The sequence below is a fragment of the Acinonyx jubatus genome, chromosome B3 (assembly GCF_027475565.1).
Source record: "Acinonyx jubatus isolate Ajub_Pintada_27869175 chromosome B3, VMU_Ajub_asm_v1.0, whole genome shotgun sequence".
NCBI classification, from domain to species: domain Eukaryota; kingdom Metazoa; phylum Chordata; class Mammalia; order Carnivora; family Felidae; genus Acinonyx; species Acinonyx jubatus.
The window spans coordinates 56,751,857-56,764,684 of record NC_069386.1 but is presented as its reverse complement, the minus strand read 5'-3'; the positions used below and the strand labels follow the sequence as shown (position 1 = coordinate 56,764,684).

Here is a 12,828-nt window from a genome sequence, read left to right as displayed (position 1 = left end):
CTCTATTTAAAAAAAATTTTTTTTAATGTTTATTTATTTTTGAGAGAGAGAGAGAGAGACAGAGTATGAGCGGGAGAGGGGCAGAGAGAGAGGGAGACACAGAATCCGAAGCAGGACCCAGGCTCTGAGCTGTCAGTACAGAGCCTGAGGCGTGGCTCGAACCCACGGACCGTGAGATCCTGACCTGAGCTGAAGTCGGACGTCCAACCGACTGAGCCACCCAGGTGCCCCGCACTTTTCTCTAGTTTTTATTTTAACTTTTCTCCATTTCTCCCAGTAAGTACAACACCCTGGACATGTCCTATAAAGCAAACTTCCTTGGGTTTTCTTTTAGTTTCACATACAGATTTACAGCTGAAGACACTGGCAATCCAGAAACACCAACAGCCACAGACAAAAACAAAAAACAAACACACCCCACAAAAAGCCTGCTCCTGGATCTGGAAAGGAGCAACCTAGCAAGACAGAAAGCTTGTACATGATAATCATTATTCTCTGGTCAAAATGTGGCCCCTGGACCAGCAGCATCGGGGTCATCTGGGAACTTGCTAAAAATGCAAATCCCTGAGACCCATCCCAGACCTGCTGAGTCAGAAGCTTGGGGGTTGAGCTCAGCAATCATACTTTGACAAGTCCTCCAGGTGATTCTGTTGCACCCTAAAGTTTGAGAACTGCTAACATGGCACCTGATGGTCTCTCTTCAGATGAGAAAACTCAAGGCTGAAGGTTGTTTGGCTTTCCCCAGGCAACAGCTTGTGTGGAGTGTGGCTCTCATTCTAGATTTGCCCAGAGTGCCTCTTCAAGCACTAAAATGTAAGGAGAACTGAGGAAATTTTATTTTACTATTTATTTTTTTAACAGAAAAATTTTAAATATGTTTGAATTAAGGGTTAACAGGTATTAATATGTGTATTATGAAGTATCTGGCACATAGTATGTGCTAGATAAATTTACATTGAATATTGAACAGATTATTAGTTTGATTCAGCTAGTTTTAGAGAAGATGCTGAAAGACAAGATACTTTGTGGAGAATCTCAAACTAGTGTGTGTAAAAGCATCTGCAACATCGGTAAAATCGGTCCCAGTGAGGCTCACTGCTACAGGTTAAGGGCCTTCGGGATGTTCTTTCATATTCTGGCCCGTTTTGTCCCCAGCATACGTGAGACTTTATAAATTCTTGACTTCATACCATGCCAGCGTTTCTCAACTCTGAATTTTGACCTTCTCCTGATGGTGGAGGGAGGAAAGACTGGATTCCTGTAGCTCAAGCACTAAGTCTGTTCTCCAGGTGAGTTAGAACCTGGGTTTTCAACAATAGAGCAGTTTGTAATCATTCCTCCAGTGCATCTTGGTCCCAGCCCCCTGAATGATTACATTTAACATCATTAAAACTTTGCTTTAATTGGACTAGAGCAAAACATAAATGTCTGCTGCTTAGAAAACAAACACTTTAGTATTTTCTTAATGTTTATTTTAACGGATACTTACAATTGTCTGGAGACTAAATAGGGTTATTATATTTATTTTAAAAGTCATAATTGCTAGGATGGGCTGATGGAGGCCAAGTTTGAATTCATAGTGTGTTTTTACAAGTAATAATTTAATAACTCTGTGCAACCCCTTATGTGTGAGGAGAACTCAAGGGGGACTGTAATTATGGTGGTGCAATTAGGCATTTTGACCTTGTAGGCACATGGGGAACCTCAGGCTACCAGTCTGGCTTCTCCTCAACCTCCCATTTTATATTTTGTAAAGCTAGTTGGAAACAGCAACAAAGCTTTGTTTTAAAGATTTTTCAAGCCACTGGTTCAACAGACGAAGAGGCACGGAAACTTGGTAAGTACCTGAAGTCTACAGAAACACCGTCTTCTGATGCTCATTGCCGAAACCAGGATATACACAATGTAGGAGGAGAAGTGGAAACAGTCCCTCAGGAGGAGCAGACTCCAGATGAGACACTCTCCGAGGGGAGCAAGCAGACACAACTCTGGCATCTATCTTATGGAGGATCTTTGATATCAATTTGCAAGCTCACTGTGCTATTCCACTCAGGTCCTAAATCCACAGGAACTGGATGTTGGTTTAGACTCCTGGTTCTCCAAGTGTGGTGTCTGGACCAGCAGCCTCAGCATCCCTGGGGAATGTGTTAGAAATGCAAATTCTTGGGCTCCAGGCCCACGTAATGAGAAACCATGGGGATGGAGCCCAGCAATCTGTGTTTTCTGAAGTCCCCAGGTGATTTTGGTGCAAGCAAGGGTTTGAGGAGTCCTGGAGAGTGACTGAAAAAAAGAGGATGTATCTCTTCAAAGGGATGTGGCATCTCATTGCTGATGTGGAAAATCAGTTCAAAAACTGGTTAGAGTAAATATGTAAAAGGCAAGAAAGAAGTCTTTCAAGAACCAGAGGCAAAACCAATACTCTCGTGCTGGATTTCAAAGGAGAAAATTCAAGGGAATCCAGGAAGCTATGTATCTTAAAGGACCAGAAAGTAAATAGCCACTTGGCTCTCATATAAATATGAAATTAATTCATCTAGTCATTCTTATGTAATCTCTGCCTTCAGTTTCCTCTAGATTGTTTTCAGCTGGCAAATTTTGTACATCTTGTTAGTGAACTTGACAGCGACAGTGGTAGATGCCTCTACCTCTTTAAACCTTTCTTTTTGTTGTGAGTGGGGGATGGTAGGTACGCTTGTGCATCAATTGTGTCTAGATATTTGAGTATAACTGGGGAATCATGCCTACCTGAATTTATTACATGAACGACAAGGAAGCCTCCTGGGAAGGGTGTTCATCTTAAAGGAAGAGAGAATGAGACAATTGACCCAGTAACCAATATTGAGTCACCACTGGCATCCTTCCCTGAAATTACTTAGATTTGTCTTTTGACCACTAAGTTCTGTGGAAGAAAGGTGGGTTGTAAGTAGAAATACACAGTTGCTTCACATCAACAGCTCAGAGATGTTGAGGCAAAGATACCGCTTTGGTGCCAGAGAGCAAAAGTACAACTCAGTCGGGAGACAGAATCTATCCTTGTTCTTGTATAAGAAAAGTGGCTTTGGTTTTAGGGTATTCACAGCTTCAGAAAACACAAGTGTTTTCTGAGTCTCGGCAGAACGTGAGCCAGCTTAGTCTCCTCGGACCCGTGATGGTGCTAATCTCTGGTACCGCCTGGATGAGCTTGGCAGTTGCCCAAGAACACCAGCATCATAAAGAAGAGTACAATAGAGTGGAGAGTTTACATTTCCTTCTGCATTTCCTTGGCTGTATCATCTCCTCATTTTCATTTTTATTTACGGTTGACAGGGAGGGATTCGGTGGAGTACAGGACAAATTTGTACCTTTGTCTCCTCTCTCTCACACTGTAACACCTAGGCCACAGCTCAATATACATAACAGGTGTTCAACTAATTATGCTGATTGAGAGACCCTGGAAAGCAAAGCTTTTAAGAATGATTTGGTGCTTAACAAAAATGGGGCATGCCTGTGAATTATAAACAAGCTGAGTCCATTTACTTAGATTTACTCAGCCGCCCAGAAATCTTGTCTTCCACTCCCAGTGCTGGGAAAGCAGCAGGAAAAGAATCAGAGAATGCTAAAGTTGAGGGGAACGCTTAGGCACACGGTTGTTCTGCTGGGCACCGTCTGTTTCTCGCTTGAGATTTCTGCTTGAGAATCCTGCCAGGACTCCTGGCCACCTTGTGGTGAATGCCAGTGGGTGGCAGAGCTCCTGGACCTCACTGGCCTGCCTTCTCCCACTGCCTTTCTTGGCCCTGGCTGTTCCCCACCCTCCAATCTCAGCCACCTCGGAGCCTCCCCGCCCTCCCGCTGGTGCGGGGATTGTGCTTGGGCAGCTTCTTCAGAAACAGCCATGGCCTTCCTGATGGCAAGCGTGGCCCAATGATGCTTGTGTTCTCTGGTGTTCCCTGTGTTGGCAAAGACCTGGAGGACCGACAGTTGCTGGGCTCTGCTGCACTTGCTCTTGCTACCCCTTGGCTGTCCTGACCCAAGTTTACTTATATCGGATTTAGTCTCCCTGTCAGCCCCACCGTGCTCCCCGATGAGCACATTTCTGGTCCTTCCCTGTTACTCCCCTTTATGAAATGATACTTAGGTCAAAAAAAAAGTGTGCACATACTGAATGCACTAAATAGGATGAAAGCATTGTGTCTCAGCCTAATCATTAGTAATGTTTTTAAGAGTGTGGTCTGTACATCAGAATCGTAGGAGCAAATTAGCAAAGAGGATTTCTGAGCCCTACCTCCAGCTAGTAGATTCCAAATTCTGTAGATCTAAAATGCAATTAAAACAGCAACAATGAAACCTCCTCTAGTTTGAGAGTTGGTGCTTTATAGCGGGTTCCTAATCTTGGCTGTAAATCCAAGGCAAGGTAGGAGGTGAGGGCAAGGGGGTGGGGAGCTTCTCTTAAAAATCAGCACATGGATCATGGATTAAATGAGAATTTCTGAAAGTAGGGATGAGGCATAGTTGTTTTTTTTAAAAGCCTCCAAAGTGAATGTAGACTGTAGCCGGGTTTGAAACCATTCCTTCAGCCTAGATGGCTCAGTATACGCAGTTTCCAAAGTCTGTGATGTGAAAACTGCTTTAGTAAAATTATTGCTCTTTAACCATGTTGCCTAAAACCTTCCTGTCTGTGGGTCATATCAATGTATTCCCTTCTGTGTTTTGCTGTGGAATCATCTTGCCTTTTTATTCTGTTCTTTGTTTTTATTGTTGGCTTTTCTTCTGATCAGTAACAAGAAAAAAGAAGACTGGCTTTGCTAGCTGATGGCCCACAGCTGACATTGGTCTAGCAGGTGTGTTTTCTTTATTTAAAATTTTATTTAAAGTTTTTGTAAAAATTTATGTTAAAACAGTGTTCCTAAAAAGATTTAAGGCAATCATTAAATGTTGAGATATTTTCACATAAAAGTTCAGACTTGTCACCATAAGGGGAAAACCACAAGCTTCATCAGCATTGGAGCCACCTTCCCTGGGGGTGCCCCGCAGCAGCCTCACTGAATATCCTCCCTTGCCATCAGACCCTCTCAGACCCACGTCTGCCTGGCCTTCAGGCATTTATGTTTATGACCTTTAGGAGAAATGGATGGATTTAATGTATTTTATCAACATCTGGGCACCTCCACGGTGTCAGGCACTCCATGGTAAATGTTTTTCTTTTTCTCCCACAAATCTATGAAATATACATTGCCGTCTCTTTAGGGAACTTGGAGACTGGGCTGGGCCGAAGGGTTCCGATTTGTAATCCAAGCCTGTATTCTGCCAAAGCCTCCTCAGATCCTCATGCTTGCAGGAATTGCGGAAACTTTGGCTTGGTTCCATGCCTCTAAGCCGAGAGAGATGGGACTGTTTGGGGGCACCTGTGAAGTATTTTGCATCCCATTAAGTTTTCATCACCTGGATAAAAGGAATTTAGAAATCAGTAAATTGGGGGGGGGGGGGTAGTCTAATTAGTTTCAAGTGTAAAAGCATAAGCTTTTTGGGCAATTTAAGATAGATTTGCAATCCCATCAAGTGGATGTAATCATGTATGTAACGTGAACATTTCAAGGAGAGTTAATAATGACTTTTCAGGCACCTCAGGGAACTGAACGGGAAGAACATTTGTTCAGTGCAGTTAGTTACCTGAGCTATTTTTTGGTAACACAAATTCTTGAGTGTCCCTCTGGTGAAGTGGGGCCTTCTGCCCACAACCCAATAGCAGTTCCTTGAGCTTGTGGTAATGTAGAGTACCACCATTTTAGTGCAGTTTTCAACTGAGGTTGTAAATATCTTGTCTGAGTTAGTTCATTCAATAGGCATTTTATGTTCTTTGGGTGATTTTCAATGACATCTTGGGGCCAGAATTATTCCTTTAGAAATGGAGCTCAAGTTAGGAGGTATTAGTGGAAAAATTATTTTCCCAGACACTTTTCAGTAACCCATCTCTTGCATAATCAAAGCTTGCAGCTGTTTTCTGTCCAGAGTACTTCAGGGACACTGAGAACGGGTTGAAAAGAAGACATGTGGTGATCCGGTCTGTGTCTAGACAACTTTCAATTTCTCCAGTAGATTGTGTGGACTGGCAACTTAGGGGAAGGTGGGAATGGCAAAAAGAAACTGAAAGACATTTAAACAAGTTAATAGTTATTAGGATTGGAAAAACACTTGTAGCTATTTAATGAGATCAGGGTCAATGAGGTTTTGCTTTTGTATTCCTGCAGTGTCTGCTATGGGTTTGGTGGCCATAACTATTAAAATATTGTCAACCTCAGTTCTCGTTGACTCAGGATCCAACTCAGCTTAATCCTAAGGTAGTAGGTCTTCAACACCTATAGCTGATAGACCAGAATCAATCAGATAGATACTTCCCCTAGATATTGCCAGGAGAGGTAATAGGGGACCCAAAATTGAAGGGCACCTTGTACTTTCTTAGTGACATTCTATTCCTTCACTCCCTCTCTACCCAGCACATTGCAGGAACTGCCAAAGTCAGGCCTAAGATGAAGGAAGAATTGGCTATCCCAATTCCCAGTATGCTGCCCGAAACCATTGAAAGGGAGGGCAGGTAAGTGCGTTGTCAGTTTCCTTCATTCCGTTGGTATGGATAGACTCTCCAATGCTGGGAATCATTTCTTTCTAGGGTGGATATAAAACCTGTAGATTCTGTCCCAGACCTTGAGAAGTTAGAGAGATTGGTATCCTCGGGCCCTCAAATGAGGAATTTTAATTCTTGCAGTCTCTTGAAAAGAAGGACCCTGGACTGGAGACAATGCTTCCTTGAATACATCCACAGAGGTGCTCACAGATTTGCCTTTGCTTACAGGCTTACACCACAGGGAAGGATAGTTTCCTTTTGTTAGAGGTTGGCCCAGCGACTGACAGCTCTCAATCAGGCAATAGTCTTGTGATCTCTCAGCTAGGAGGTGGTAAAACATAGTAATAATGAGTTCAATAATTGGCATCATTCAGACCAGTGTTCACATCCCAGCTTAGCCAGTTTCTAGCTGAGTGCTCTGGAGGACAAAGCTCTGAGTCTCCATTTTCTTGTCTGTAAAATGAGACTATATCACTGAGGTGTGAGCACATTTGAAGATTAAATAAGAATGCATTTCGGGGCACCTTGGTGGCTCAGTCGAGGAAGTGTCCAACTCTTGATTTTGGCTCAGGTCATGATCTCGCGGTTCGCGGGATCAAGCCCTGTGTTGGGCTCTGTGCTGACAGCATGGAGCCTGCTTAGGATCCTCTCTCTTTCTCTGTCAAAATATAGAAATAAATAAATATCTAAAAAGAATGTATTTTAAGGGCTATCACAAAGCCTGGCACATGAGTGGTCAAAAAATAGACATTGGTTTTTAATGAGAAAGTTTTCCTAAAGGTAACCTCAATTTGTCATTCATCCGATGTCGAAAGGGTCCCTGAATTTTCAGAAGAACCCCTTTCACAGATCACCATCAATAAGAGTCAGGTATCATCTGCTCTGGGAGAATTCTCATCATCCTGAAGTCCCCCACTTACCAGGGGGTATATGCCTGCCTGTGTTTCAAGTCAGAACACACACTCTCAGCAAGCTACCACCAACAGGTGTCCCTGGCAGCATTTCTAATCCCCTTTAAGAAGGGAAGGGATAATAATTGCTTGGGTCAGTCCTTCTGAAAGTTTGCTGACCCGTGGCCTATACAACACCACATGGTGAGTTTGCCCTAAATACCAGTCACATAGAAGGTGCAAGTACAGCACACACGATTACAGAAATATATACAGTTGCATGCAGTCACAGAAAGATTTAAAATAATACAGAATTCATCTTTGTTGAATTGAACATCATTTATATTCTAATAACACCTTTAAGAACTTTCCACATTGCTGCAGCCTATTGTACACTCTGCTAAGACCGTCCATTCCCTTTTCCACCCCTCTGGTCCTTTTGAGAAAAACTGGAGGGGAAACAGGGAGAAATGAGGCCTGAAGAGGGGAGATTAAAGGTGAAGGGGAGAGGACTGAAAGTTTTTACTTTCAAGTCTGATTTATTGATCTCTGTATCTGGCATAGATAAACTGCAGACATGAAAGAACCTACAGAACATGACACGTTTGGTCCCATAAAGATGTCATTGTGGGTTAACATTAGCAATTACATGTCATTACTGGAGCTTTATTTTGGTCACTCATCCTGTTCTTCTAATATAAAGACAAGTAAGGAATGAACAGCCTGTTCCTTATATTTCTCTTTGTAAAATATCTTTGTTCTTCCATGATTGATTTATAGACCTTTTCTTTTAAGCGATGCGAAGTAGAACTAACATGAACTCTGTGTCAATACAGACGGATTGTCTTTACCATTAACCACAACTTCAAGGAAGTTTATCCTTAAGAGGTTACTGAGCAAAGCTTTGAAAAGTTTCTCAGAATTATGTGAGGAATAGTTTTATAATACAAATGGTTTTTGTACTTGGCAAAGATATTTACCTTATTTTTAACAAAATGTTCCTGCACCTTGACAACTTATTGTCTAATCCTACACAAATATGGCATTAATGAAGACTTTGAAAAAAAAAGACATCACCATCAGCTTCATTATCAAAATAATCAATACTCATTTGCAATTAATGTGATTAAATGCAATATGATGTGTGAACACTGATTGTTTGCTTGACTTGCTGGTATAAGTTTTAGCAGACAATATTGCAGAGTTGTTTATTTTGGGATTGTACTGCATTGCGATGTGTCTAACATGAGTATTTTCTAAATGGAATATTCACAGTTGGGAATTAAATTGTGATTTAGGCAAGTTACATTTTTAAGCCTATTGACTTAATATGAAGAAAATACAAACTTGTGATATTTCTTTTTTTTTAATATGAAATTTATTGTCAAATTGGTTTCCATACAACACCCAGTGCTCATCCCAAAAGGTTCCCTCCTCCATACCCATCACCCACCCTCCCCTCCCTCCCACCCCCCCATCAACCCTCAGTTTGTTCTCAGTTTTTAAGAGTCTCTTATGCTTTGGCTCTCTCCCACTCTAACCTCTTTTTTTTTTTTTCTTCCGCTTCCCCATGGACTTCTGTTAAGTTTCTCAGGATCCACATAAGAGCGAAAACATATAGTATCTGTCTTTCTCTGTATGACTTATTTCACTTAGCATCACACTCTCCAGTTCCATCCACGTTGCTGCAAAAGACCATATTTCATTCTTTCTCATTGCCACGTAGTACTCCATTGTGTATATAAACCACAATTTCTTTATGCATTCATCAGTTGATGGACATTTAGGCTCTTTCCATAATTTGGCTATTGTTGAGAATGCTGCTATAAACATTGAGGTACAAGTGCCCCTGTGCATCAGTACTGCTGTATCCCTTGGGTAAAGTCCTAGCAGTGCTATTGCTGGGTCATAGGGTAGGTCTATTTTTAATTTTCTGAGGAACCTCCACACTGTTTTCCAGAGTGGCTGCACCAGTTTGCATTCCCACCAACAGTGCAAGAGGGTTCCCGATTCTCCACATCCTCCCCAGCATCTGTAGTCTCCTGATTTGTTCATTTTAGCCACTCTGACTGGTGTGAGGTGATATCTGAGTGTGGTTTTGATTTGTATTTCCCTGGTGAGGAGTGACATTGAGCATCTTTTCATGTGTCTGTTGGCCATGTGGATGTCTTCTTTAGAGAAGTGTGTATTCATGTTTTCTTCCCATTTCTTCTCTGGATTATTTGTTTTTCGGGTGTGGAGTTTGGTGAGCTCTTTATAGAATTTGGATACTAGCCCTTTGTCTGATATGTCATTTGCAAATATTTTTTCCCATTCCCTTGGTTGCCTTTTAGTTTTGTTGATTGTTTCCTTTGCTGTGCAGAAGCTTTTTATCTTCATGGGGTCCCAATAGTTCATTTTTGCTTTTAATTCCCTTGCCTTTGGGGATGTGTCAAGTAAGAAATTGCTGTGGCTGAGGTCAGAGAGGTGTTTTCCTGCTTTCTCCTCTAGGGTTTTGATGGTTTCCTGTCTCACATTCAGGTCCTTTATCCATTTTGAGTTTGTTTTTGTGAATGGTGTGAGAAAGTGGTCTAGTTTCAACCTTCTGCATGTTGCTGTCCAGTTCTCCCAGCACCATTTGTTAAAGAGACTGTCTTTTTTCCATGGGATATTCTTTCCTGCTTTGTCAAAGATAAGTTGGCCATACTTTTATGGGTCTAGTTCTGGGGTTTCTATTCTATTCCATTGGTCTATGTGTCTGTTTTTGTGCCAGTACCATGCTGTCTTGATGATTACAGCTTTGTAGTAGAGGCTAAAGTCTGGGATTGTGATGCCTCCTGCTTTGGTCTTCTTCTTCAAAATTACTTTGGCTATTCAGGGCCTTTTATGGTTCCACACAAATTTTAGGATTGCTTGTTCTAGCTTCGAGAAGAATGCTGGTGCAATTTTGATTAGGATTGCATTGAATGTGTAGCTAGCTTTGGGTAGTATTGACATTTTAACAATATTTATTCTTCAATCCATGAGCATGGAATGTTTTTCCATTTCTTTATATCTTCTTCAATTTCCTTCATAAGCTTTCTATATTTGTCAGCATACAGATCTTTTACATCTTTGGTTAGATTTATTCCTAAGTATTTTATGCTTCTTGGTGCAATTGTGAATGGGATCAGTTTCTTTATTTGTCTTTCTGTTGCTTCGTTATTAGTGTATAAGAATGCAACTGATTTCTGTACATTGATTTTGTATCCTGCAACTTTGCTAAATTCATGTATCAGTTCTAGCAGACTTCTAGTGGAGTCTATCGGATTTTCCATGTAGAATATCATGTCATCTGCAAAAAGTGAAAGCTTAACTTCATCTTTGCCAATGTTGATGCCTTTGATTTCCTTTTGTTGTCTGATTGCTGATGCTAGAACTTCCAACACTATGTTAAACAACAGCAGTGAGAGTGAACATCCCTGTTGTGTTCCTGATCTCAGGGAGAAAGCTCTCAGTATTTCCCCATTGAGGATGATGTTAGCTGTGGGCTTTTCATAAATGACTTTTATGATCTTTAAGTATGTTCCTTCTATCCCGACTTTCTCGAGGGTTTTTATTAAAGGATGCTGGATTTTGTTAAATGCTTTTTCTGCATCAACTGACAGGATCATATGGTTCTTATCTTTTCTTTTTTTAATGTGATGTATCACATTGATTGATTTACGAATGTTGAACCAGCCCTGCAGCCCAGGAATGAATCCCACTTGATCATGGTGAATCATTCTTTTTATATGCTGTTGAATTCGATTTTCTAGTATCTTAATGCGAATTTTTGCATCCATATTCATCAGGGATATTGGCCTGTAGTTCTCTTTTTTTACTGGGTCTCTGACTGGTTTAGGAATCAAAGTAATGCTGGCTTCATAGAATGAGTCTGTAAGTTTTCCTTCCCCTTCTAATTTTTGGAGTAGCTTGAGAAGGATAGGTATTATCTCTGCTTTAAATGTCTGGTAGAATTCCCCAGGGAAACCATCTGGTCCTGGACTCTTATTTGTTGGCAGACTTTTGATAACTGATTCAATTTCTTCTCTAGTTATGCCACCCCATATACGTGGCAATGAGAAAGAATGAAATATGGTCTTTTGTAGCAACTCCTGTTTGAGTTTTGGAAGTGTGTGGGTGTTTAGGAATTTGTCCATTTCTTCCAGGTTGTCCAGTTTGTTGGCATATAATTTTTCATAGTATTCCCTGATAATTGCTTGTTTCTCTGAGGGATTGGTTGTAATAATACCATTTTCAATCATGATTTTATCTATTTGGGTCATCTCCCTTTTCTTTTTGAGAAGCCTGGATAGAGGTTTATCAGTTTTGTTTATTTTTTTCAAAAAACCAACTCTTGGCTTCATTGATCTGCTCTACAGTTTTTTTAGATTCTATATTGTTTATTTCTGCTGTGATCTTCATTATTTCTCTTCTTCTGCTGAGTTTGGGGTGTCTTTGCTGTTCTGCGTCTATTTCCTTTAGGTGTGTTGTTAGATTTTGTATTTGGGATTTTTCTTGTTTCTTGAGATAGGCCTGGATTGCAATGTATTTTCCTCTCAGGACTGCCTTTGCTGCATCCCAAAGCGTTTGGATTGTTGTATTTTCATGTTTGTTTGTTTCCATATATTTTTAAATTTCTTCTCTAATTGCTTGGTTGACCAATTCATTCTTTAGTAGGGTGTTCTTTAACCTCCATGCTTTTGGAGATTTTCCAGACTTTTTCTTGTGGTTGATTTCAAGCTTCATCGCATTCTGGTCTGAAAGTATGCATGGTATGATCTCAATTCTTGTGTACTTATGAAGGACTGTTTTGTGACCCAGTATGTGATCTATCTTGGAGAATGTTCCATGTGCACTCAAGAAGAAAGTATATTCTGTTGTTTTGGGATGCAGAGTTCTAAATATATCTGTTAAGTCCATCTGATCCAATGTATCATTCAGGGCCCTTATTTCTTTATTGATCCTGTGTCTAGATGACCTATCCATTATTGTAAGTGGAGTATTAAAGTCCCCTGCAATTACCACATTCTTATCAATAAGTTTGCTTATGTTTGTGATTAGTTATTTTATATATTTGGGGGCTCCTGTATTCGGCGCATAGACATTTATAATTGTTAGCTCTTCCTGATGGATAGGCCCTGTAATTATTATATAATGCCCTTATTCATCTCTTGTTACAGCCTTTAATTTAACGTCCAGTTTCTGTGATATAAGTATGGCTACTCCAGCTTTCTTTTGAGTACTAGTAGCATAATAGATAGTTCTCCATCCCCTCACTTTCAATCTGAAGGTGTCCTCAGGTCTAAAATGAGTCTTTTGTAGACAGCAAGTAGATGG

At 40.8% G+C, this 12,828-nt stretch overlaps 1 long non-coding RNA gene across 1 annotated transcript in view; it reads left to right on the top strand.

Moving 5' to 3' along the window:
• Window positions 1–12,828, top strand: part of LOC128315953 (uncharacterized) — a 358,710-nt gene that overhangs the window by 127,640 nt on the left and 218,242 nt on the right. The window contains exons 5-6 of the long non-coding RNA XR_008299197.1: window positions 4,755–4,817; window positions 6,471–6,568. This is a non-coding gene — a long non-coding RNA (uncharacterized LOC128315953). The remainder of the gene's footprint in view (window positions 1–4,754; window positions 4,818–6,470; window positions 6,569–12,828) is intronic.